Here is a 25,875-nt window from a genome sequence, read left to right as displayed (position 1 = left end):
ATGTAAAGAGGGGCTGTTCATGTACTCCTTCATAGCCCCCCCCTAAGCAATTTTTTCCTCATGTATTATTACAAGGGACAGCTCTATGACTTGTGGTGACTTAGTAGTTAATTAAGCAATGAGATGTACACATTGGAGTAACACCACCAATTAACTTGTTCCTTGTACTGTCTACCTAATTTAATCTATGTAGGTTTTTATAGAGTGTTCATAGCTGTGGAGAAGCTGAGAGTAGGGAGGCCCTTAAATTTTACTGCAGTTTGTAGAGTTGTCTGAATATCTTGGCCACCATTAGCAAATGGGTCATATAAATAGACAAGTAGGGATGCTCTGTTGCTCGAGTCTTTTAGACTGGATTGAACCAACTTTCTGTGTCAGAGAGGACATTTAGCTCTCCCTTGAAGTAGACTGGGCTCTTCACACCCCAGTAGGTCTTCAATGAATTTCAGTGAACTGGGTTGTGACATTTCTCCACTTGGTAGCTGCTTGCTGCATGCTGCAGAAAGTCTCGCTGCAGCCAGTGGGTGTGCTTAGAGATAGGGCCGGCAGGGTATTTATAACAGTTGGTGAAAGCTGAATGTTTGTTCCAAACTAGGGGGATGGGCCAACTACAGATACAAATATTAAAATCATCTCCAGCATGGAGTGTGTCCCCTCCTTGTCCATCTGTGCTCCTGAAGAATGCAGCAGGCTGCTGTGCAAATCTTCATGTGAATCAAAATCTGTCCTGTCTATCTTTGATTTACAATCTATTTGGGCTTTTGTTTGTTTGTTTGTTTGTTAAATGTTCAGAGATGCCCAGATCTCACAGAATCCATAGGCAATGAAGAATCCTCTTGTGCCATATTGACCTTTCTCTGTAGCTGGCTGTTATTTTTGCGGGAGATGCAATAAGCCACGGTCTATTCCAACCTTGGTGTATACTACGCTTTTACCTTGAGATAACAACAAATCCCAACATGTATGTGCTTTTTCACCTTTCCACCCCAACCCACAAAACAAGCTTTAGAATGTACAGATATTTTATTCCCATTTTCCTTTGGAGCATTTCCACCTAGATACATCTGTGTCCCCAAATGTTTTGAAACTTCAACTGCGACTGGTTATTGTGAATAAAAACAAAGGAGACATGCCCTGACAAATGCATGGATGTGGAGCTTTCAAGGAAAATAAAATGGGTAAAAACTTTCCCACGGCTTTCTGATGGATCCATGTCTTTTTTTTGGCGACTACTGTGCTAGAAAAGATAAGACCAGAGACCCCAGTTTACTGAGGTCAGAAAACAAAATCCCTGTGCTTTTTCCAAGGCCTAACAGGTTAATGCTCATTCCTATGCCAAATTCTTGGTGAGGTTGTATTACATGTTGCTTGTCTTTTCTTTGCAACAGCAGTTGGCTATTACTGTATTCAGGATATTTTACTAGAATGGTAACGGTCAAAGGGCAGGGGAACAAAGCCTGGCAATCCAGACTGGAGTCTGGCATTTCTGAGTGCTGCCCAAAGATGGGAACAACCAGCCTGGAGGCAGATAAGCCACTTCTCTCCCAGTCTACCCACTTTAGATGCCCATATTTGAGCTGTTTAATTTTCAGCTTCAGGATGAGTGAGAATGCAGTTAGCATAGCAGTCTACACGTACATTTGATAAATACAATTATTCCTGGAATCGCTGGTGCACTCCGTTTTCATTTTCAGGTTACATCCTGCACCCTTCAAGTGTAAAAGCAGATTTTCTCTGTTTGGTATGAATACTGAAGAACTGAAGTAGCTGCACTTTTCCAAGAAGAGCGTGCCTCCCATCTGTTGGCTAATATCTCTTCGTCCCACCCTGCACAACCCCTTACCAGCCTCTATAGGGTTGCTGCTACCATCCTACAGGTTGCTGCTGCAGGTCCGGGACACATTTGCAATGTGATTTTTTGGGGGGATGGGTTTCTGTGCACTCCATTTGAGCAGATGTCAAAGTAACAGCTCCCTGCAACCGTATGACATGTTATGTAACTGGTGGAGTGGGGTGGGGATGACTGAAAGCAGCTGCATCTGCATGCACTATGCTGGTTTTAAGGTGTTTAAAACTGGTCTAGCTGTCTGGATCTCTAGGAAGGCATCTAGATCAGTTTCAGTGCCCAGTTCAACTCTGACTTCTAATGCTACTTTCACCACAGAAGTGTTTGAGCCACACCTGGCAGTAAATTGTGTTGGGAACTTGATAAGCTAAGCATGTGTGTAACAAAACAGAAAGATTCCTGAAGTGAGGAAATGACTTTGAAATCTGACTACCTAAGTATCCATTGCATGGGCATATCAAATGGGTTTGGAAGGAAATTCAATCTCTGTTTGTTTCCATTATATTTATCTTATGTCAGGCTTCTGGTTTAACGTTTCTGCGATTACCAGGGCTTATAAAAGCTTCACTCCCTCCTGTCTTCTGGATTTTGTTTCTTTTCCACCTCTCTCTCCAGCACTGGATACAGTTGTGGTTCAGGGCAGAACCACAGATGGTGGCAGAGCCTCAAATGTCTTTGGGGCATTCTGTTTGCATGCTTAGGATGTTTGCTGAGCTTATGAATTTTCCTAGATGTTCCTCTGGACCCTTTGTAGCTCTTTTCTGGTGAAGCATGAATGGAAAGGAAGGCATGATGGCCTGGTGGAGCTGGGCAGGCTCAATGCCTCTGAAATTGCATCATTTTATGTGAGCCATTTCAGCCACCTCCTGTTGTTCTTGCAATCACAGGAGAGTTAATTCAGTTTTAACTCTCTTAAAATCTTCAAGACTAGTTTATGTTCCTGGGTGGCACTGTTTTCTGTATATTTTTTCCTTGTAAATCCAAGCTCCTTTGTCCGTCTGTGTCCCACTATGCATCTTTCCAATTAATAGGTAGTTTAAGTAACACCTTTTAAAGGTTTCCTAGAGAGTTCCACTGTGATTAAAGCTATAGCCCAGTATTACAAGATTCTTCCAGAACTAAACAGAATTACCATGTTTTGAGGGCAAAATCATAGATTCCAGTAGAAAGAGGCACAAGAGGTCACACAAGCCTTGCTCAGCAACGTCAGTGTTCTGCCCTACCCCACTTTGCTGTCTCACAGACCCTGTAACTTTAACTCTGACCACAGCTATCAGTCACTGAAGGAAAAATGTCCGCCTAATACTCCATCACAGTCACAAACACTGACTTTTTTCCCCTCCCACAATATAAGCAAGTCTCCTCTGCTAACAGCAAGCAGCCACTTTCCCACCTGACGGCACAATTCCTCAGAAATGTGTTACATACAACTGCTGCTGGTTCCAGTCCAGACCTGCTGCTGTATTTGGAGCTGTTAGGAAGTGCTGGAGGCCGAACACTATGAGCTCAGTGCTCTGGGAGAGGCAGCTTTGGTGTAGACATAGTGTGAGACTCTGCTTAAAGGCTTCAGACTTTCAGTTCCACATGCAGCGTGAGGAAATTTGGCCCTCGTGTCCTGACGTTTTAAGCACCAACTGTAAGCAGTGGAGGAATGGAATCAGCTTTGTTATGGCTGCACCAGGGGAGATCCCGGAGTGCTGCTTTATTTGTTGGAAGGGGTCTAGAGAAGGGAAGAGCCTCTGGTGATCTCAGTCCTGTTCTCAGCTTCCCTGTAAGTCCCACAGCAACCACTGGCAGAATGTTTCCAACAGATATAGGTGCCTGACAGATATCCTAGTGGGATCTTTGAAAACTCCAGGGCACTCGAGTACATCAGTAAATACGCAGTTCATTCACTGCCTCTTGGCAGGATCCTGGATTTATCCGTAAGGAGATAATCCATGATAGAGGAGATGAGATCAACTGCTGAAAATGATCCTGTAAATTCCAAGAAGTTCACACTGCAGCTGCAAGATGTGAGGCTGTACCCAGTGCCTGCTTGGCTTTTTTGATGTTGTTTAATCACAGAGGTGGCTGCACAGCAGTTGGTGCTTTTTTAATGAGGCAGCGGGTTTCAAGACGCACGTCTGCACTGAGAGGTGCAGGCAGCCTGGTGCTGGGACTGTGATCTTGTGATGTGTGAGCACGCTTCAATTTCATTGAAGCTGCTGGGCGCGCAGTGGGATGGTGCTCTGGGGATCCAGGCTCTGCTTGAGCTCGGCAGTGATGAGTGACAAAAGGCAGAAATGATGCAGAACTGGGAAACTGAACTGACTAGAATCCTTGCCGAGCCTCACTAGCTGGCTGTCTCCCTCTTCCAGGGCTCAGCTCACCTTTCCAACCAGACCACAACCTTCAGTTAAAAAATAAGGAAGACACCAACTCATGAAGTATTGTTTTACTTGCCCAAATGTGGATTTTTTTTTTCCCTCCTAATCACTGTGACCTACAGTCTAGATTTGACAGCAGTCAGCCAACGGGGAAGTTTATTATACACATCTGCTTGTCCCTTGGTGACCAAAATCCTCCTGTCAGATTCTCTATATCAGATTACTGTGCAGCCAGAACATGCTTGTTACAAACATGAGAATTACCAAGGAGTGAAACGGCTTTTCTTTAGCTGAATATGCACTGCATTTTGAATGTCTGTCTTCTGTGATAGGATCTTCCAAGGATAGCGGTGGAGAGTGTGTGGGCTGGGACTGTGCCTTAGCCAGAGATGTTGCAGACATCTATCAGAAACATTGAGAGTGGTATGAATGGGCATGAAAGGTACCAGAGGATGTGGCAGCAGGATAGGAGTGGCAGGTGTTGGTGACAGCTAGGCTAGAAGGTTATCTAGATCACAGCACACCTTACAGCTTCCCAAAACAGCTAGGCTGGAAAACTAATGGTCAGCTTCAAGCAAATGACAGACTGAAGCCACTGAGAGATGGAAAGATAAAGGACAAGCCTGAAGTCATTGAAGAAATCCAGGTAAGGAGACTAAAAATAATGAGTAAATCAGCAATGTTTCCTTATTCTTCTGACATGTAGAACGGGATGGGGAGACAAAATGCCACATCCACTGTGAACCCTTAAAGTGACCAAAAGGCAAATCCAAAAACAATTGGCCATGGCCTAAGAGGAACATGAGAGATGTGATGATGACCTTGTGTCCCTTGTTCTCCTGTCTTTGCAAGCAGTCCTGGCTTGCTCATGAACATGAGTATCTTGGTACCTGAGAACTTGTGGGCATGAAAGAATGAGCTTGAATGAAATCAGTGGTTTAGAATAGAATAATCTCTTCTGATAAAGATTCTCATTGAACTTTGCTGCATAAGCTATGTGCAGCAGAGCACTCCTGTTCCTAGCCAAGGATTCACAGTGTGATAAACCTTAAAAGAGGATGTTCTGCATGAGGAATGTGGTATATTCACACACATCCCTGTGAAGGTAGGTGTCTGCTCCAAAGCCTGTGGTTAAATTAATTCTTAAAGCTTCTCAGTTTTACGTGGCTTTCCTTTCCATATAGAATGTAACTGGAGGAGGGATAATTTTCTCTCCTCCTCTGCTTCTTTCTTTCTCTACCACCTGCTTGCACATATGATGTCTTCTGTTACCAGAGACTGTCCTGAATGAACCAGCTCTGATGCATGGCTGTGGTCCTCAGGCAAAGGTGTGTAAGGAATATTAAAATGTCGGGCTGTGAATGAGGGGAGAGACACTCTGCAGACTATATATATATTCCTCCTTGTCTTCTTTCTCTATAAACTCTGGCTTGAGCTCATGTGTGAGCTGCAAGACAGCTGTCAGACTGAGCACTGCTTCCTAAATACATCTAGCAAGGCACTGTGGGTTGAGCTAGTGCAATGAGGAGAAGCAAAGCCTTCATCCCAGCTGGCAAATGGGAAAGAGCCTGGCTCCTGCCTAGGCCTGATGCTTATCTCCCCAGGGAGACTGGAAGTGACAACTACTTCATCCTTCTTTCTAAGTGCTTGGCTGGACCTGAGGGTGCTTGGATAACTCTTGTAGTTCCTTAAACACTTCCCCCTATGTCATTTTCTCTCAGAGACTGTGGAGATGCACACTTGCTGCCTGAAGGCAAAATGGCTTATTTACTGCTTCTGCTCTGCCGCAACCCTGTTGACTTCAAGCACAAGGTTACAGCAGTGGATAAGGCAGGATGAGTTTTGTGTCAGTACAAAGGAGTCAATGTTTAGAAAGGTGCTGTGTGCCCCTGGTGTGCATGGGGCTGTGGCCGGGTCAGTGCAAGGGGTGGCTGATGCTTGCTGGGGTGGAATGGCTGCAGGTTTTCATGTGTATAGTATATCTCCATATAGGCTCCATACAAGCTGGGCTCATCGCACCAGTGGCGATATAAAATGCCCCACTAGGACAGAGCAATGGTTCCCATAGCTCAGCATCCTATGGTATCAGAATAAGATGTTTCAGAAGAGTGTGGAAGCTTGGCCCATGTCTGCAGTGCCTTCTCTGTGTACCCAACCGCACTCACAGCCCTGGGCTAAGGGTGGTGGTTGTCTACTGCTGCCACCACCTGAACCCTCTTACTCATGAATGTATCTAGCTCCATATCAATTACAGGAGGCAGCAATTCAAGGGTGCAACAATGAACTGGCTAATTAGGGAAATGAAGCAACTTCTGGGTAGGATGCCTACCTCAGCAACAAGTGTGATGGCCCAGGGGGGACTGAAGATGGGATCTACTACAGACAGAAACAGCTTAAGGGGATTCTGAGACAGACTCTAACTACCTGAGATAGCAGTTATCTAGTGGAGAACATCTCCTACAGCAGACCTGCACAATATCACTTTCTGCTCAGAATATGGTTTCTGGGACAATTGGTACAGACTTTTTGCCATTTCATTCAACATCTTTCACCAAGAAAAGGTAAGAAAATGTGAGAAAGGGGGTTGCCTGTGCACTATTATTACATGACTGTGGCTTCTGGAAGCCTTCTTGGGTCCTAGTGGCATTGCATGTGCTGGCTGGATGCTCTGCGCTCACCATAATAAGGGTTCTCAAATGGTCAAGCACAGCACAGGTGCTTCGGGAAGAGCTGTGGCATAGCGGGACCCAAGCCTTTCTGTCCTCAGCTTCTGAGCTATGTACGTTGTATAAGAGGCAAGAATATCCCACAGGATGAGAAAATGTCCTGGAAAACACACTTGCCCATTTGCATCCTGGTCCTTTTGCTTAACTCAGCTCAGTGGAGATAAGTAGCTTGAGCTTTCTGAGTTGTAGTGTCATCAGCTAAAAAATGGGGCCAATATCAAGCCTACCTACCTTTCAGTGAGTTGCAGCTAATTAGAGTTAGCATTAGTTAATGTTTGCACAGCTCTGGGATGTGAAAATGGCAATATCATACTAAGTATTACTCCTGGTGCCTAGACACCATGACTCTTCATAACCAGGGCAGTCAATTAAATTAGCTGAAAGAAGAGAGATACCCAAACATAATACTGTATGCATGATGTTCTGCAGCTGCAGAGGCCAGGGAAAACTCTGCTCCCACTACTTAGGGAGCCAGCAAGAGCAGTCTCTGTTTGTGTAGGAGAGCAGGTGTTCTCTAATGGCTTTGCTGCAGCAGTCCATTGAGAAAGGAATGGAAGGACCTGTTCCTCGCAGATTCTGGGACTGAGTGCTCTGCTCAAATCTCACATGGGCCTTGCTTGTGTATTTCCAAATATGCTGATTCTCTGTGATGCCTTTTTGATTAAAGCCCTTGGGAATAATACTGCCAAGCTGCTTGCTGGAGGTGCAGCAGTTTTTCTTCTTCTAAGCTAAGAAGAAATTGTAGCAGGTTGGTTGAGCTACAGGAACAAATTGAACAGCACATCCAAGTGCTTGCTGCCTCATGTCTGTCTAATGGCACCATCCTCAGCTGGAAGCAAAGATGACTCTTCACAGGGCTCCACACATGGCAGCGTTTCACCAGCTGCTGTGCAGGAGAGCTCTGGGCATAGTGCAGCCCACAGATGTACGCTGGCTCCACCAGGAGGTCTGTATTAATCAGGGCCATCACACCAGCTGTGGCCAAGGAGCAGACATCCTGGAAGAGCATAGGAGAAGCAGGTTGAGAATGAAGCTGCCTCTGTACTCAGCAAGGAACCATTCTGAATAGGAAAGAAAAGTAGTGGGACTTGGTTGAAACCCAAAACTGGGATTTACAATTGTGTGATGCCATTTCCCAGAGCTGGATTTTGTCCAAGATCAATAGCCTGGTTTTTGGCCATTGATCCAGAATGATTGCCCATGTTGAAACATTGGCTTGTGGCCTCTCAGGAGCTGTCTCCAGGCACTCAGAGGTCCTCCCCCCTGCAAAGCCATGATTCATTAGGGAGGCTGAGGGAAGAGTGCCACGCACTGAATCATCAGGGCCTTTTCTTACAGTTCCTCAGCAGTAACCTACATATTAGCAGAGGAATTGGCCACAGTTCCTGGCCAGTTTCCATCCTTTGCAATTGCATTCTGTTGCCTTGAAACCCCCCTCCTCACACGCATGCACATGCTTCAGAAAGATGCAGAAGCTGTCACTGTTTTCTGTCCAAAACTCCTGCACAGTGGTGGAGCTGGCTCATCCTTCACAGGAACAAACTCCATTTCAGTGCCACTGGACATGAATTATGTGCCTAGAATAATTCCTTGGGACCCTTTGGAAAGAAGATGCAATCTTGAGATGTAAAGTGGTATTAAAATGTCACCTGGTTTGACTGCTGGCTGTTCAGGGCCTATGGCTTTGACGAAGGAGTTGTCCTCTTGGTGCCGAAAGGCAGAGATTGCTGACAGTAAGCATATTCCATTTATGAAGTCATAAAAGTGTCCATACTGGGTAACTGATTTAGGATTTTGTTCTCCGTCCTCCTCCTCTCTTTGTCCTGTGGTTCTTCAGTCTTCTCCTCTCCACAGCAGCTCCTCTACTCCCAGATAAGCTAAGTACCTCCTGCCTTCAGATGACTATTCTCCCTCATATTTCAGTGAATGAATGATTAATTCCTGCCTCCATAATTAAGTGCTGCTTGAAAGAATATTCTTGTAAGTAACCAAAGAGTTTGCTCCCACTGCAGCTGTCAAAGCATGGCACAGTTCTCCACTGGTTTATGCACCAGGAGGTTGGTGTCCTATGCAGATGCCCAATCATAAGCAGCACCTGATAGAGGCACCAAATGCCCAAGCTGCTCTGTCTACAGATGCCCCAGGAGGGATGTGTGCTCATAGTGAGTTCCTTTGCATTCACCTGTGGCCTGCTATCCCAGCCAATTTATGTGTGCACAGGGGCACATGCTCAGCCCTCCTCTTAGGTTCCCCAATACTACGCAGGCTTGTGCACTCCTGACCAAGCATTATGCCTCCAGTTCACCCTTTTTTCTGCTTCCGTTCTCATTTCCCTGACTCTTAAAAAACAATTTAGTCCTGTCCTGCCTCATATTGACCCTTCATAACTCCTCACATTGAGAGGAGGCTCTCAGGGGAGGACTGAGATGAAGGGAGAGGTGGTCAGTGGACAATAGATATTAGACAGCAATAAAATGTAAAGAACACCCCACCCTTCCTATAAATATCCTATCAGCTCCCCTGCTTCCTAGCAGCACTAATGAGGCTCAACAGGAGTGATGGAGGGCGACAAAGGAATCACTGATGAACAATCAGAGATGGTGCTCAGCTGCAAATGGAACTAATTAGCTGTTTTGCATAAGCTGAGAGGGAGGGAGAAAAGAAGAGAAGCAGAATTGCTCCTAGAAGGAAGGCCAGTAGCACTGCAAGCAGTGTCATGCAGTGTGGCAGCAGCAAGTGCTGCTGCCTCCCTGTCACTTCCCTGTCAAGAGAAGCAGTGTGCAGGAGAACCAGCACTGGGCAGCTCTCCCTGAGTGGCACAGACACAGTCTGCTGTGAACCAAGACTTACCTCAATATTCCCCAACCCATATGGCATGTCCTGTGGACAGAATGGTCAATCCGATCATTTTCTGAGGAAAGTGGACACATCTTCCATAAATCCAGTGGCCATGACAAGGATATGTGGATAGATATGAATTTAAATGAGATTTAGCAACTTATTCCCCGCAGGAACTGGGGGCCTGCTGTAGATGAGGAAGTCAAGTTTCACTGAGGGTTGGCAGCTGTGATGCAGTTGAGGAAGGAGCATGCAGGAGAAGGAGCAAGAGAAGAAGGAGTGTCCTGCAGAGGAAAGTTGCTCATCTGTGCCTTGATCAAGCAGGAATAGGCAAGAGGAGAGAGTCTAACCCCATTTCACACCACTAACACTTTGTGACCTAAAGTTAGAGTGGCCTAGTATACTCTCACAATGCCTGGCAAGTTCAAAAAGTAGATTCCCCAGCCTGAGAATATGACACAGACACACTGCATTTGGGTCACTTTTTCTTGGCACATTACTGCTATTCCTCTGCTTGCTAATGATGTGAGACCAGAGTGCCCTGTTGTGCCTTCTTTGCCTGGCTGCCCATCCTTCCAGCTGAAAAGCTGGAATACCATCTCTGTCACCCTGTCTCAGTTGTTGACCCCTTTGCTGAGGCTGTGGGCAACCAAAGGAGCTATGATCTTTATTATAATCTGGATAAGGGTCTGCTAATAGCTGGCCTCTGCCCCATTAATGCATTTCCCTTTCACAGAGGCTCCCCAAAGAAACCAAAGATGGTGACAACTGTGCAGCAAGAGCAGCAGGTTAGAAAGGCTGCAGTGTTGCTCTTGTTTGAATTCAGAAGCAGATGCTATAAATTATCTTGCAAATGGAGCTGTAGGAATGATTTTCTGCCTCGCCTCCATAATTTGTTGGCACTTTATCTAGGTACACAGCTGCGGGTGGGGTGTCCTCGCAGGAGGGAAAAGGCACTGTGCTATCAGCCCACTTACTGACTTGTGCTGGGAGAGATGATTATGGGCTGGGTGCAGCTCCACTAGCAGAGAGGAGCAGACAAAAGAGATTTTTCCCCTAGGGCAGGGTGTGTGCAAGGCGGCACAGACACCCACTCCTGAAATAGTTCTTAGTTTAGGGAGCATTTCTAGGATGAGATGAACCAGTTCTGTATTCAGAGCAGCTTTTGGGCTATGTAAAACCACACAAAATTCAGATGGACCCTGTGCTTCTTTAACTTTCCAAGGGAAAGGGGGGAATGAAAAGTGATAACGTAGTACTAGGCAGATGAAAAATACAGTGCTAAGTTGACTTAAGTCTATTTAACTGGGAGAGAGATACCATACCTTCAGGTGTTTGCAGGGAAATGGCAGCCTTATTCTTCACAGGTGTTTTGCGGATGCTACTTCTTCTCTTTGTAGTGTCCTACATACTGCACTCCAACATGTCAACTCCTTGAGGTGGACCCAGGAATGTGTGATATCTGCACCTAAATCTGAGATCTGAGATCTGAGGTGAGCCATGAGGCAGATTATTTACAGGATCCTCATGTTGCTTACGGGATATTCCATCCTGCCACATCTGTTAATTCTGTGTCTCTAAGTGCTACTGAAGTTGCTTCTGCAGGATCACTTTCTGGGAGCTTTGCTTGGTTTCAGTGGAGTGCTATAGAAAATCTTTGCAAGTTTTCTTTGACTCTGCATGGAGAATACTGCAAGCAAAGGAGTTAAGAAAAGATGCAGTTAGCTCAAAATCTACTCTCCATCTCTTCAAATAGCCACCGTGCTGTTCTGATGCCTCATTAGAGAAATAAATCTACTTTTTTGGTAATGTGATGTGTATCCTTTATGATGATAGAGAGACAAAGCTCTACCAGGTCAGTTTCCAGACACGTAGATGTGCATGTGTAGATTTTATGTATCTCAAGAACTCACAAGAGAAACCTATGATGGGGGCAGGAGCAGAACATGCAAACAGAATGGATAAAATGCTTCATGAGTTTTGCTGTTGCAGTGTCACCATCATTGTGGTGGTGGTGTTAGTGGTGAGATACTGGCACTTATCTAGGTGGGATGAAAGAGGGACTGGAGCCCCAGCCTGTAGCACTGAGAATGGAAACCCTTGTGACAGTAAATTGCAAAGAGCAATGGAAGGGTGTTATTTATGACCATCAGTCTCTCCCTGATCTGCTTTCTGTAACTTCTTTGCCAGCTTCAGGCTATGACTGGCACCACTGTCAAGTCCTTCTCCAGAGAAAAGAATGAATCCTGCTGTGTGCATCCTTATGTTTCCATATATCTGTCCCTTCAGGATCCAGAGGTGCTAAGACTGTTCGGTTGGAGCACAGTTTTGCAACCTGTTTATGTGCTGTTGGTCCTGGCACCAGCACCTGAGAGCACATGTACTTTTTTTCTCTAGCTATTGACACCCTTCAATCCCCTTGCCTTTTCCCCATGGTTACTTTCCTACAGGTTAGATATGCAGAGGCAAAAAGAGGTAGAAAGATGACAGATACCCCCAATAGAAGCTTTTCTCAGCAAGTCTTTTCGGGGTTTGACCCTTAAAATATGAGAGAGAGAGGCTGCTGCTCTCTCCCTCCGTAACTACACTGCAGCTGATCAGTGCAGAGATACCTTCCTTCCAGCTGGTAAATGCTTTCCTGCTTCCTCTATGTAAAATACTCTTATGGCTGAAGGATGATGGGTTTTTGTTGTTTTTGTGTATTTGTGTGTGTGTGTGTATGTGTGTTTGGTTTGTTGGTTTTGGTCTGTTTGTTTGATTTTCTCTAATTATTTTTATTTTTATATATTTTTTTATTATTCTATTTCACTTTGGTACTGTTTCTAGTTTGGGAACAAAACATCTTCACTGAAACAACAGTAGGAAAAGGAGTGTCAGTCAGGTTCTTGTGGCCATAAAGTTGCTGTGCTGCCTTTATTTACTACATCTGTATGATCGTGCTGGGTCTCAGCAGCTGAGCTATGCCTACTGAATTCTGCAACTGTACACCTGGAGATACTGTTCTAGAGATATTCATGTAGCTAAACATCTGGGTGGAGTTCAGAAGCAAAACATTCAAACACTTCTATTACAAGAAGCAAGGTGTTTTAACCTCTTGTACCTTATCCCCATCTATCAGCTGCAAAATTCAGTTATCTAAGTCATTGTCTCATGATTGGATTTGAAGTTCTTTGGAGCAAAAATTCTCTTTTACTACATGCACAGCAATCTCTTTTTGGACTTTTAATTATCAAAATGCTGTTGACAGATAATTTCAGTTAGTATGAAAGCTTATCACTTTTGGTAAGCAATAGTCTTATGATGCCCTTTGTAAAAGGGTGAAAACTATGTTTGGAGTCCTGTTCTAGTTCTTCTTATATTGGTATTCTCTGTCCTATTTCATGCTCTTTTTTTTTTTTCTTGTTTTTATTTATTTATTTTTTATTTTTCATGCTGTGTTACTGGTGCATGAAAGCTGCCATAGAGCACCTCAGACTTGACATACATACATGTGGGAAATTGGAGGTAACAGATGGGAATAAAGTCCTCTTACCTTGGAAGATAACGGCAACTTTGCAAACCAAAATCTGCAGTCAAAAAGGATTTTAACTCTTAAGACTATCTTGAAACCTCAAGCTATGTTCAGTCACGGAACAAGAAAAGTGAAAGGGCAAAAAACGCCACTATGTGCCCAAACCTACATAAAAATGTGACCTATGGTACTCACCTACATTTGTCTAGGAGCTCATTGTCTTTTATCTGTGGAGACATCAATTTCTGGGGACTGTGTTGGATCTGAATGCTTAACTACATCAAATGAAATATTTACAGATGCACCTGGTTGAAGGAGAGGGTCTCTGTAACTATCTTTCATTTTAGTGGCATCTCTTATAGGAAAAGCCCCCTTTCTCTGGTAGATTGCTCAAGCAGAAGCACCATGGGTCCTGTTACTATGGAAACAAAACCTTTTCCTCCTCGTATTCCAATAATATATTGAAGGTTTTTAGGGCCTTTTCCCCTTTTTACTTTGCTTGGCCTTTCAGCATTTGCTGTGTATAATACGCTGAAAGTGCGACACTCTTATTCTTCCAAACCAAAGCAAAAAAAGCAACCCATAAAATTGTTCCTCCGTCTCATATGACTCTCTCTGCCATCTTTCCATCTTATTTCTTGTCTGTCATTTGATGGCTTAGACTTTTTATGGCAATCTAACTCAGTAGCTGCAATTTGCTTTGTATGATACAAAGCTCATCTGCCCCTGCCCAAAATCTCTCCCCAAGGGTGATGAAGAAACCCTGCTGCTGTGAAGCTGTCGTGCACATTAAGTTTTTGCCTGTTATATAATGCAGCTGAATGTCTTCTGGGGTATTGGGGGTGAGGAGACAGGAGGTGTAAGGATTTCCACTCCTGGGAAGAAAGTGATGAAATGTGCTCTCACAGCAATGATTTCCATCTCTTCAGTTTCAATGCCTTACAGCCTCTGCTGCGTTGCCTACAATCCGAGCCTGCTTGCTCTGCTGCACAGAGCTGGGTGTACCAGCTTATTAGCATCTTGGTCGTTCAGTTGAATAATGCAACATATGAAATTAAGAAGAAATCTAGGAGCAATTAAGCACTGAGCTTTTGAGATAGTCCTCATTGTGCTATGCAGTTCCTTGCATAGTCCATTCCTCTAATAAGCCATGCAGTTCCCATTGAACAATGTTGAGTCCCACTGCAGCAGGATCTCCTCCTGGCTGGCACCACTCCCAGCTCATGAAACATTAGCAGAAAGCTTAGAAAGGGTCTGATATTTGTGGTCGCTGTGGTACAGTACCCGAGTGGTCATGGGCTACACTTTAGATTAGCATTATTATGAGCACAGCCACTCATCACTGCTTCCCTCTACTCTACACTGCAGCCCTCCACAAGCATAATTTTAGATGCTTTTGCTCTTACCCACTAAGCTGACTATAAAGAATTCAGTGTGTTTGGCTTTTGTTGCTTCTGAGTGTGTGGGAATAACTGTCAGGCCTAGAGGGCAAATAATGTTTTCTAGAAGATTAAAAAAAAGAAAAAGGCAATTTATTTGAATACAGCAGGGGTCTGACTGGATATCTTTTGCCTGGACAGCACTGAAGGCATTCTCTGACCCTTCAAAAGAATAATCTAGGACATTAACAAGCATAAGAGACGGCAAGCGGTTCATGTGTTTACCTGCCAAGAATAAGAGCATGAGCTATATTTTACTTTCGTAGCTGAGATATTGAGATGGGATGACAGGAGAACAGATAAACAACCGCCAGACTTGATGGGCTTGAGGCCTGCTGCAAATAAATAAATAAATAAATAAGGGGGGAGATACTTATGATTCATCTTGCTCCTCCTTGGTAGTATGGGAATACCTCCTAAACCAGTCCACCATCATCACTAATTCCCAGTCATCTACTGGGATTCCTCCTCAGCCTACTCCAGCAGAGGACTTAGAAGAAAAGTTACTGGGCCCCGAAGTGGGCACTGTAAGGATTAAGGCTGTAATAGCACAGCATACATGTGACTGCCTCCAAGTGAGATTAGTCTCTGCTGTGTTCTTATCTGTGCCCTCAAATTGAGTCAGGATGAGCTAAGTCATTACTTGGATAGGAGGGAGACTCGTGATTTGGGCAAGAAAAATGTTTTAATGGATATTCAGCATTGGTGACATTTCTACAGAATCTGTGGAAAAGGCTGTTCGCAAGTCAAAGGTGTGCATTTGGCTGTGGGAGGTGCCCTCTCTCTGGGGAGCAGAACCACAGCACTGAGCACTTGAAGTCATGAAGGACTTTGCTCTTCAATTCCAAATGGTACAAGGAGGCAAAAGTGCTACACCCCACTCTGAGTTCACTTCTTAACAACAGGAACGTCTACCGCCAGGGAAAGTGCTTGAGACTACATGATTATGTAATTTCTCTGTAAACTCATAATTGCTTATTGTGTTTCTTTCCAAAGATGCAGGGCTGAACAGAGTGTCTCTTATTTTGTAGCAATTACTGATAACAAATGGTTTAGTTAAAGCTTAGTAAAGATACTTTTGATCAAAGCCTCTATTTTCCAGCCTGGACTGGAACTTATTTTTGGCCACAGCCCAAGGAGGTGACATTTTAAAGTGTGAGTAAACTAGCATCACAACCTGGAACCGCGTGAGGACAACTAAGATCTACATTTCCTGTAATTCCTTATGTTGTCTGCTGGTTTTTCTCATTATTTGGATCATCACCATTTGGTTGAACAGACAAATAAAAAAAGCAAGACTCATCTTTCTGCTACAGTTCTGTCTAATGCCTTGAAGTATCAAGGGACTGTTGATGGGGATTGAAGTGTGGGGCCACACCAGCAGAGATTAGACTGCTGATGCCATGAGTGACACTGAGCTGAATTGCAAAAAGCTGATGGAGTTCAGTGGGAAATGCAGTCCTCGTGCTGTTGCTAGTTAGTGCAACTGGGGTTTAAATTCCCTTCGTCAGGGTTGTCAGAGAGTGATCAGTGCTGGCAGGAAAAGGGGAGCAGTTTAAACAGATGGGATATCTCTAATCTTCCTGTAGTTGTGTTTGAGCATTGGTGCCACGAGGGTGAATAATCTGGACATCTAAATCCCTTGTCTACACTTGGAGTGTATCCAAATGGATGTCAAGGTAAACAACCACAAATCCTGGCTTGGACTGTCTCCCCTTGAAGCCTCTAGTGATGTCACCGGACTGGGTGACTGTCTGTGGCCTGTATTCCCTGCCAAATGTACACAAGGCTTAATCTCTGTTTAGGGGAGAGCAACCTTACCAGCATGGCTTTCAGGAGATAGCTCATGCTCTGGCACCCAAGATGGTTGAGCTCCCACCTTTCTGTGCCAGTCTGTAGCCTTATCTTGCAGTGGAGAAGGGCTCTGGCACTGATAATAAACAGGAATTTGGGACAGCTGGCAATAAGTGGGTAATATCCTCTCCCAGGAGATTTTGTGTGCACATCACTTTTCTGTGGTGAAGGTCCGTGCTCATAAAACAGCATCATTGTCAAGGCTGTGGGTGTCTAGCTGAGCACACTCTTACCCCTGCTTCTTCTGATGTGCCTTTCAGCTTTGCACTTGGGCTTCTTATGTACAAGGGCATAAAACACAGAAATGCATGCCTGTGTGTGAGATGGGCAGGAAACTAGCCTGATTTCTGGAGAAGATGGAGGCTGCCTGTGAGTGCTGGCTGGCTGAGGTAGGAACACAGAGCAAATATGTCTCTGCTCACCAAACCAGAGCTCCATTTAGAGGTGCCCAGGGGTACCCACCAGCTGTCCACCCATCAACTTGGCTCTACTGGCCTCTGTTATTCCTCAGCCCATAGTCATCACACTGCTGTCCCAGGGCTTAAATGCTTCCTGCTTCCCTGCCTGTCTGGAGACTGCTTCCTATCCCCTCCCTGCAAGCCAGTCCCACCCCACCTTCCTTCCGTACTCCTCAAATCCTGCTCTGTCGCAGAACAAAAAAAAAAAACCAAAAAATCAGCTGTCTTTTTCAACCATGGTTAATCTGTGATTAGAGGTGGACTTGGACTTGCCCATATTTGAATGGAGATAGCCCTACTTTTACATGGTATAAAAAGACAAGAAGCAGGCCCAGCAGAGAAGAATGTACAGCCCCTGAAGAAAACAACAAACAGAAAAAGAAATGCAAGGTGAAAGAACTATCCTGTCAGCAAAAATGAATGCTTTAATAAGCTGTATTTGTTTTATGGTGACATGTATTAATAATGATTTTAAACATTTTTTGTCCTGGTTAAACACAAGTATTATACAGATTTAACTAAAACGGTTTACAAAAGAATTGAATTAAGTCAAGCAATCTCTTACAGCACAGACACCTGTATCATTTTAAGTGTTTATATTGGCTTAGCTTGTGCCACTAAATCATCCTTCCTGTGCTGCCCAGCTCCATCCGCCAGCAGCCTGTGTGCTTGCATTGCAGATGGCTCTGCCCTCCTCTCTCCCTCTGGAACGTGACCCTGTCCCACTGCAGTGGGAGAGCAGTGAGCTCGGTGAAGGACTGGGGGAAAGCAGCCCTGTCTCCCTGGTGGGCTTTTTGGGAAGTTGATGCTGAGAAGCAAAAAGAAGTAGAGGGGAGGGCCAGCAGCTCTGCGGATGCAGTGCCTGCATCAACTGAAGAGATGCAGCCTGCAGCTGACTACAGCGGAGTGCTGGCTCTCCCAACAGCCATTTTAGTCACAGGAACTGAGCCCCAAGTAGTTCTGATTTTTAAGAAAGCAAGCAGCACGCGTGAAGACATCACTTCTGCATATTTTGTCCCTATGCTAGCTAATTCCTCCTGTCCCAGAATGCTTTTTGAGAACACCTTGGTCACAGTGATGCTGTTGTTATTTGGTTGCCTTTAACTCACACTGATGAGAGATTCCTTGATGGGTTCTGCAGTGTGAGCTCAGAGAGAAGCAAGGCCAGCAGTGTATGCTTGTAGTCCAGAAAGCTGACTGTATCCAGGGCTGCATGAAAAGGAGTTGATCAGCAGGGTGAGGGAGGTGATCCTACCCCTTTGCTCTGTGCTGGTGAGACCTTACCTGGAGTACTGTGCCCAGATGTGGAGTCCTCAGCACAGGAGAGATATGGACCTGTTGGAGCACATCCAGAGGAGGGCCATGGAAATGACCTGAGGGATGGGGACACCTCCCCTGGGAGGACAGGCTGAGAGAGCTGTGGCTTTTAGCCTGGAAAAGGGAAGACTCCAGGTAGACCTGAGAGAGGCCTTTCAGTATCTAAAGGGGGCTATAAGAAAGAAGGGGACAGACTCTTGAGCAGGGTCTGTTGTGATAAGACAAGGGGAAATGGTTTCAAACTAGAAGAGGGGAGATTTAGGTTGGATATAAGATATTTTTTTTTTACAATCAGAGTGCTGAGGCACTGGAACAGATTGCCCAGAGAAGTGGTAGATCCCCTATTCCTGGAGACACTCACGGTCAGCTTGGAGAAGCTCTGAGCAACCTGATCTAGCTGTAGGTGTCCCTGTTCATTCATTGTAGGGGAGTTAGACTAGGTGGCTTTCAAGGGCCACATCCAACACAAATGATTCTATGACTCTATGAAATGCTCCTCTCAAACTAGCACTGTCATTTTTGAACTGTCCTATGCACTGCATTTTGCTGGTATCCTCGTGGGAGGTGGATACCATTCAGATATGAAGAAAGGCCAGTTTGAATAAAGGCGGAAAGGCTGGTGGCCTTTCAGCCTCAACCCGTTGCTGACGAACAAAGATGAAGAGATATGGTGGCCAGGGTACGTGGTGGTGGAATCACATGAATCTCAGGACCATCTGAGGGGATCAGCTGCCTCTTTGGGAGTGTGTCCAGAAAAAGGCAACAAAACTATGAAGGATCTGGCGCACAAGTCTTTTATGGGGAGCAGCTGAGAGAACTGGGATTGTTCAGCCTGGAGAAGAGGAGGCTCAAGGGACACCTTATTGTTCTCTATGACCTGTGAGGAGGTTGTGTTGAGATGGGGGGTCTGCCTCTTCTTCCAGGTAACAGCAATAGGATGAGAGGGAAGGGCCTTGAGCTGTGCCAGAGGAGGCTCAGGTTGGATATTAGGAAAAAAGCTCTTGGAAAGAGTGGTGCTGCAGTGGCACAGGCTGCCCAGGGAGGTGGTGGAGAGGTGTTCCAGAACCATGTGGATGTGACACTGAGGACATGGTCAGTGGGGATGTGGTGGGGATGGGCTAGGTGACCTTAGTGGTCTTTCCCAAGCTTAATGATTCTGTGATTCCATGTTGAGTTGTGTGACTTTGGTCTAGGAGGCATCTGCATGTGGAGAAATGCAGAGAGAATTAGCGGGGACTGGAGCTTTCCTACAGCACGGCAAGTGCCACTGCTATCATTGAAACCACGCACGTAGCAGGTCCTCCATCAAAAAAAAGACACCTCGTTGTGCTCCTAACCAGAGTGTAGGGCCGCCCCCAACCAGCTCCCTGGGGCAGGACGGGGCGGGCCCGCGGCACTGGGACCGGGCTGCGGCACAGTCGCCGCTGCTAAGAGAAGCGCCGGGCCGGGGCGTTATCAGGGGGCGGCGGGCGCCATCTCGTGGACGGAGGCGAGGGGGGCGGGCACAGCTCAGCCGTCCGCTGCGCGGCCTGTCGCAGCCTGGTGATGCCCATCACCAGCTCCATCAGCCGCCGCCACCTCAGAGGTTCGGGCAGGGCGGCTGAGCCCCGCAGTGCTCAGTGCCAACAGCGAGGCCCGCCTCAAGCTCCTTAGGCACCCTTTGCTTGGCAGCGTGGCTTGCATCCTTTTATTAATTTCAGCTTCACACTTCCTCTTACCTCGCCTCTCCACTACAACCATCCAAGATGTTCGTTCTCACCAGGGCATCTTTGCCAATCTGGTACATATCAAGCTAAATGAGGCATAATTAAGAATAATTATGACATGACGTGGTCTGGAATGAGAAGCAGATGGGGCTTCCCCCAGGACGCTCCAGGTTCGATGTCGGGGAGGAGGGGGCAGGGACAGAGGGGAGATGTAGCAGTCTGTAATGAGTTCCTGCTTTTGTCACCTCCTCTGGCAGAAGATGGACTGCAGAGGGCAGGAAGGTGTTTTCGCTTGTCCTCTTAGCCATGCCCATTCTGCAGGGCTCTCAGCTGCTCTGGGTTGCTTGATGGGTTGTGCATGAACACCAGTGCTGCAGAGTGTTGGGCACCATTACGAGGAGTATTTGAGGGAAAATTCAGCCTTTGGCTTCTTTGTGGGTTGCCCTTTGGAACTGGGGTGAGGGAAAAGCCCTTGCTTGTGAAGTTTCTGGCATGTTTGCTTGCTTTTATGCCTATACAGAGTCAGGAGGAAACATGGGGTTTGACTAGAGATGTGTGACACAGTGGATGTACACAGCTGTGTGGTGGACAGTGCACAGGGTGGGTAAGACTGTGAGCTGTCATGGGAGTGTTAGTATCTCATTAAGAACTGATGTCACACAGGAGAAAATCCAGGACTAAGGGAACATAGAACCACTCTTCTTCCTCATTACAGTAATATGAGCTGGTAGAAGACTTTGTCTCTGGCATTTTGTCCTCTTACATAGAATCATAGAATGGCTTGGGTTGGAAGGGGCCTTAAACCCATCCATTTCCAAACACTCTGCAATGGGCAGGGTTGGCAGCCACTACATCAGGCTGTACATCCAACCTGGCCTTGAACACCTCCAGGGATGGAGCGCCCACAGCTTCTCCAGGCAACCTACATAACTGGGTATGTCCCCCTCAGGAGAGAGCCAAACCTTGCCACACAAGAGGTGGTGATATTCTGAGATACACTTGAGTACCAACCAGAGCACTGGGATAGGTGTTCATGCATACTTAACTTCATGTCTGGAAGAACAGGTAGGAGGCAAAAAGCTGTACTAACCCAGGTCTCATATCATGTTGACTGGGAGTCAGCAATACAGGACCACTGCGCTGCTCTCACCTTCAACAGCCCTCTGCCAAGCCATGTTCCCAAGGAAATATATGACATATTGAACAACTGGCTTCTTTACAGTCACTGCTGTACAATCTTGGCTGCAGGAATAGATCCAGAGGGATTAGTTTCTTCTATTTTACTCTTACCAGAATAAACCTCACTGGTTGTGGAGAGTTTAGTGCTTAGATGTTCGAGCTGCTCCTGCCTTCAGTTATATAGATTTGCTGTTCCCAGCAGACAGCCCTTTTACTAAAAAATGTAGGCAAGTGGGTCTTTCTCAAGAATGTTATTGGAGATGGATGGGTGCACTTGGGAGTAGTCAGCAGTCATAGGCTAGTTATTCTTGGACGTGTGCTCAATCCACACCTGCTTATCTTCATCCCACAGAGCAGGTGATACCACCCTGTTCTTGTTTGTCTTATGTTCAGACTCACTGAATTGCCCTCTGGATATTCCTGTTAAACCCAAAGTGTTGGTTTTGTCCAGATGCTTCGTTGTTAGATAGCTAAAATCAAGATGATGATTCTTACCCCACAGGTCTAATTCAAATTTGAAAACAATAATTCAGTATTTATGTCATTTGGACGTATTCAAAAATGCCCTCACTGATAAACACAATCATCAGTACCCTTCGTACCCCTTGAGTGTGCATAGCTCAAACTTGGCTTCTTCAAGAGCTATTGCTCGGCTTCTCAGAGAGATACTGCTCATAAGCATAATGCTGTTGTTTGCTTATACACTGTGACACATGCTGTGTTCACACACACTGATTGTGCCCCCCTTGGGCATCCTAGATAGCACTTTCCCAGTGATGGCATCTTTCATCATGTCCAGTTTTAAGAACTATTTTCATCAGTAAGACAAATTGGGGAACATTTTATGCTAGAATCATTCTAAGAATAGAAATCTGCTGGATATCTATGCAAGATGCCTCCTGGGTTTGTTGCCTCATGGGCTTTTGAATCCATTCTTGAAAGTGCAGGTAGACACTCTCTTTCAGGCAGATCACAGAGAATCCTCTGTGCTGGCTGTTTCATGTATGCCCACAGGTTACAGACTTGTAGCAGTGTATGGTGGAGTGGGGACAATTCAAGTCAGTAGTGGTTATGGAGCACAAGTAATCTCACCTCCTCTGGCCTGCTGGACACCTAAGGTTCAGCATCAGACACCAAATCAGATTTAGAAAAGATATGTCTTCCTGAATTTGACTTCTCATGAGATCTAAAGAAGCCCACAGGCAACTTAGATAACAAAGGATGAGGAGGAGATGACTACCTCTCTTAGAAACTCTTTAAAAATAAATAAATAAATACTTCTATCTGTATTTTTAGGTTTCTTTATACCTTTTTATTTTTTTTTCTCCCCCTTATATGACCTGCTCTCATTTCTGTCATTCCATCTCAGTTTGAAAAACCCAGTTTGACATAAGCAGATATCCAGTCTATTTTCTCTTGGTTCTGGCTGGGAGCTGCTTCTAATAAATAGAAATGATGGGGCAGCTCTGTCCAGGTGGGAATTCTTGTCTTTACTATTGTCTCAGCACTGCAGGCTGACCCTGATAAACAACAGATAATGCAATTTATCTCCACTTTCTCTGTGTCTAATCCAAATTTTTTGGCACTTGGCTGATACAGGGGCATAGCTCTGCCTTGAAGAGTTGGGGAAAGCACAGCACTACTAGTTTACTAATCAGATATTGTAAAAACCCTAGATCACTGACCATTCCCATGGTGTTTTTGTACTGTCTTCATCATCCTTAGCTATAGCAGTGGGTGGAAGGCACCAGTGAGGTTATTTGCTGCTCAGCATATGGCTGAGTTTCACCTTGAGACCTCAGTTCTGTCAGCAGTTTAAAGATTAAATGCCACCTCTCTAAGTGACTGTCAGAATCACCACAAAAATCACTGAGAGGTAAGAGAGATAATCCCTTAGGAGCTTCTCCATTGATCCTCCCATGGTTCCTAAGCAGTGTGTAGCCCTGAACGCATGACTGTCCATTTCTCCAGATTAGTTGATTTAGTTACACATCCCTTGGGCTTGTTGGGGGAAATTTGTATCCCTGAGAAGAAGTAAAAGTCAAATAAGAGATCCTCCAACCCATACTAAACAGTATTACTCACTGCAGTAAAGTGCGGATATCTCCTAGAACTGGAAGGCTGTTTCTGTTGGCCCTGCTGACACCATCTCTGTTTCACCTGCTCCCACGGAGCTGTGCATGCTCTGCAGCTTGGTTTATTCAGCTGGCATCCAGTATGGCATCTAAAACCTGCTTTGCTGGAGAAAGAGAATTATTTATGTCTTCACCAGGTTTAGAGACTGTTCTCCCCTTAGACAGTTGGCAAATCGCTGCGTATATGTGCAGCACCCTTGAGAATTGTAAGACATGCCCTAAATGATGCTTTTCCCAGGAAACATTGTTTTTTCTCTCTCTCTCTTCCTTCCTCCATCTATTGTTTTCTAAAGTATCTGCTGTTTTCTGATATACAGCTGTGAAGATGCAAGGTGGTTTGTGCTCCTGCATTCCAAGGCATGTAGATAGCATCACAATACTGGGACCATTCTCAAGGACATTTTCTCCAGACAACCTATTGAGAAAAAAATTGCCTCACTTATTCATTTATTTTGTGTGTGTGTTTGTTTAAATTGCACAGCAGAAAATGAAATGAATGAAAAGACTTGATTGTCGTTTTGCACACACAGGCATTCTTGTGTGAATTAAGGAGCCAACTTGAGCTGGTCGTTTCTCACACAAGAGCAGGGCCCTCTGGTGGTCGTTGAAGGTTTTTCATTTTTTCTTTGTTATTTTTATCCGAATATATACGGACTTCTGTAAGACTTAGTTTGCATATCTGCTTTTTAAGATGCAGGTTTGCAAAAGTTAACGTAATTTTTTTTTCATTAATTTCTCACACATTAAAAATGATATTGTTCTTTTGCCCCGTCATGTCAAGCTGGAAAATTGGCCTGAGTGCCGTATTTACTCTGTAGGCAGTAGAATGATGTGCAGTTAAAGAAAATTCAGGAAGTGTTTTGGAGTTGGAAATCATTTCAAATTAGCATGCACTGAAGCTTTGACTTTGCCATAACTTTTCCTTTTAACCCTCCAGCTCAGAAGCAGATTTATAACTACTCTAAAAAGATGGCTGATGTGGCGGAGAACAGGGGAAATGATGGAAGAAAGAGAAAGGAGGGACATATAAAAAGTCCATACAGAGTTCTGAGTTTTCTAGATGCATCCTTCCATTATCCTTCTCAGGCAGTTCATCTGAGACAGCACAACTGACTGGACAGGCTTGTTTTGACCAGAGGACAATATCTTCTGGTATCATGCTGAAAGAGACATCATGACCAGAAGATAATCACCCAGGTTAGAGGTGCATCTTGCACTCCATGTGTACTGATCTCAAGCTCTGGATTAGTTTGTCATGGACATCTCAGCAATAACCAATACAGAATCTTTTGAAGAAACAGAATTATTCCAAATGAATGTCATCTGTGTCCTGGGCTGGGCAGTGAAAGGCTATTAATGGGAGAAATTCAGCAGGAAATAATGAAGTATTTCCTCTTTTGACAGATGAGGAAATAGGAAACAGCTCCTCCAGAGGAAGAGACAAGGAAGGAAGGAAACAGAAGGAAGAAATGAAAAGGAAGAAAACACAAGGGAGGAAAGGAGAGGGGGAGGGAGGGAAGTGGGCAGGAAGGAAAGTAAAGGAAGGAAAGAGAAGGAAGGGAAGAAGGAAGGAAAAGAAAGGAAGGAGGGACAGAAGGGAAGGAGAGAGGGAGGAAAGAAGGAAAGGATGCAAGCACCAGAGTGTTCACCATGTAGTAAGTTTACGTGTGTGTGTTTATGTGCATGCAGATGCAGGGGAGATTGAAAACCTATTCCCAGCTGGCTTGGATAAACTTACCCATTTTACTTTGGAAGCAAGGCAGCTATATAGTCCCTTTGGGATACTGACAGTCAGCAAAAGCTGTGGCAGCTACATGATGTCTCTGCAGGAAGGAGCAGTAATCATACAACACAAAGGTTCGGATGTGTTGCAAAGGCCTTCCCTACCGAGCTCACTGCTCAGTGGTTGCAGGGCAGAATTATGAATGATATGATGCATTCATGGTCAGCCAAAGAGCAGCCAGAGTGGAGATCTATTGCAAAGCTGTGGCCAATCTGATGCTGTTGCTTCTGCCATCATGCTGAGAACTGCAGCAGGTTTGTATTACTAAAACACTACTTACGTACACTTAGTGCATAACAGAACATTTGCTGTCACTTAAGAATATTGCTCTAGGTGTCTGAAGAAATAGGGGTGGTGGAGGGGGGAGGGAGGCAGATTGTTTTCTCATGGTGTAGTTTGAGCCATAACTTTCTTGCTGATCTGGGTGAAAGCTGTAGAGGCCAGGAAGTAGCCTAGTATCTTGGCTGCTCTCAGATCACTGTCCTGATGGTACACTTCATAATCTCATTCACATTGCACTGAATAGTAATAATAGCCACTACTTGCCCTTATGGGCTGCTAATAAAGTTGAATAGCTAATCGATTTGAAAATGTCATGATATTGCAAGTCAAGCACATCTGGACCTGGTCTACTTTTGGTAACAAAATTTGGATGGTACAGTAGATGACATTATGATCCTGTCTGTGACATAATGCAGAGGTAATAGTTTTGAT

General features: G+C 45.1%; 1 protein-coding gene across 1 annotated transcript in view; it reads left to right on the top strand.

The window, feature by feature from the left end:
- Positions 1-4,570: 4,570 nt before the first annotated feature.
- The window catches only part of GSG1 (germ cell associated 1), an 87,372-nt gene continuing 66,067 nt past the window's right edge, over positions 4,571-25,875 (top strand). Inside the window, exon 1 of the mRNA XM_072334860.1 lies at positions 4,571-4,861. The gene's annotated coding sequence lies outside the window, so the exon portion shown is untranslated. The remainder of the gene's footprint in view (positions 4,862-25,875) is intronic.

Source organism: Excalfactoria chinensis, chromosome 1, assembly GCF_039878825.1.
Source record: "Excalfactoria chinensis isolate bCotChi1 chromosome 1, bCotChi1.hap2, whole genome shotgun sequence".
Lineage (NCBI taxonomy): Eukaryota > Metazoa > Chordata > Aves > Galliformes > Phasianidae > Excalfactoria > Excalfactoria chinensis.
Note: the sequence above shows the minus strand (reverse complement) of the source record. Positions and strands in the feature narration are given on the sequence as shown.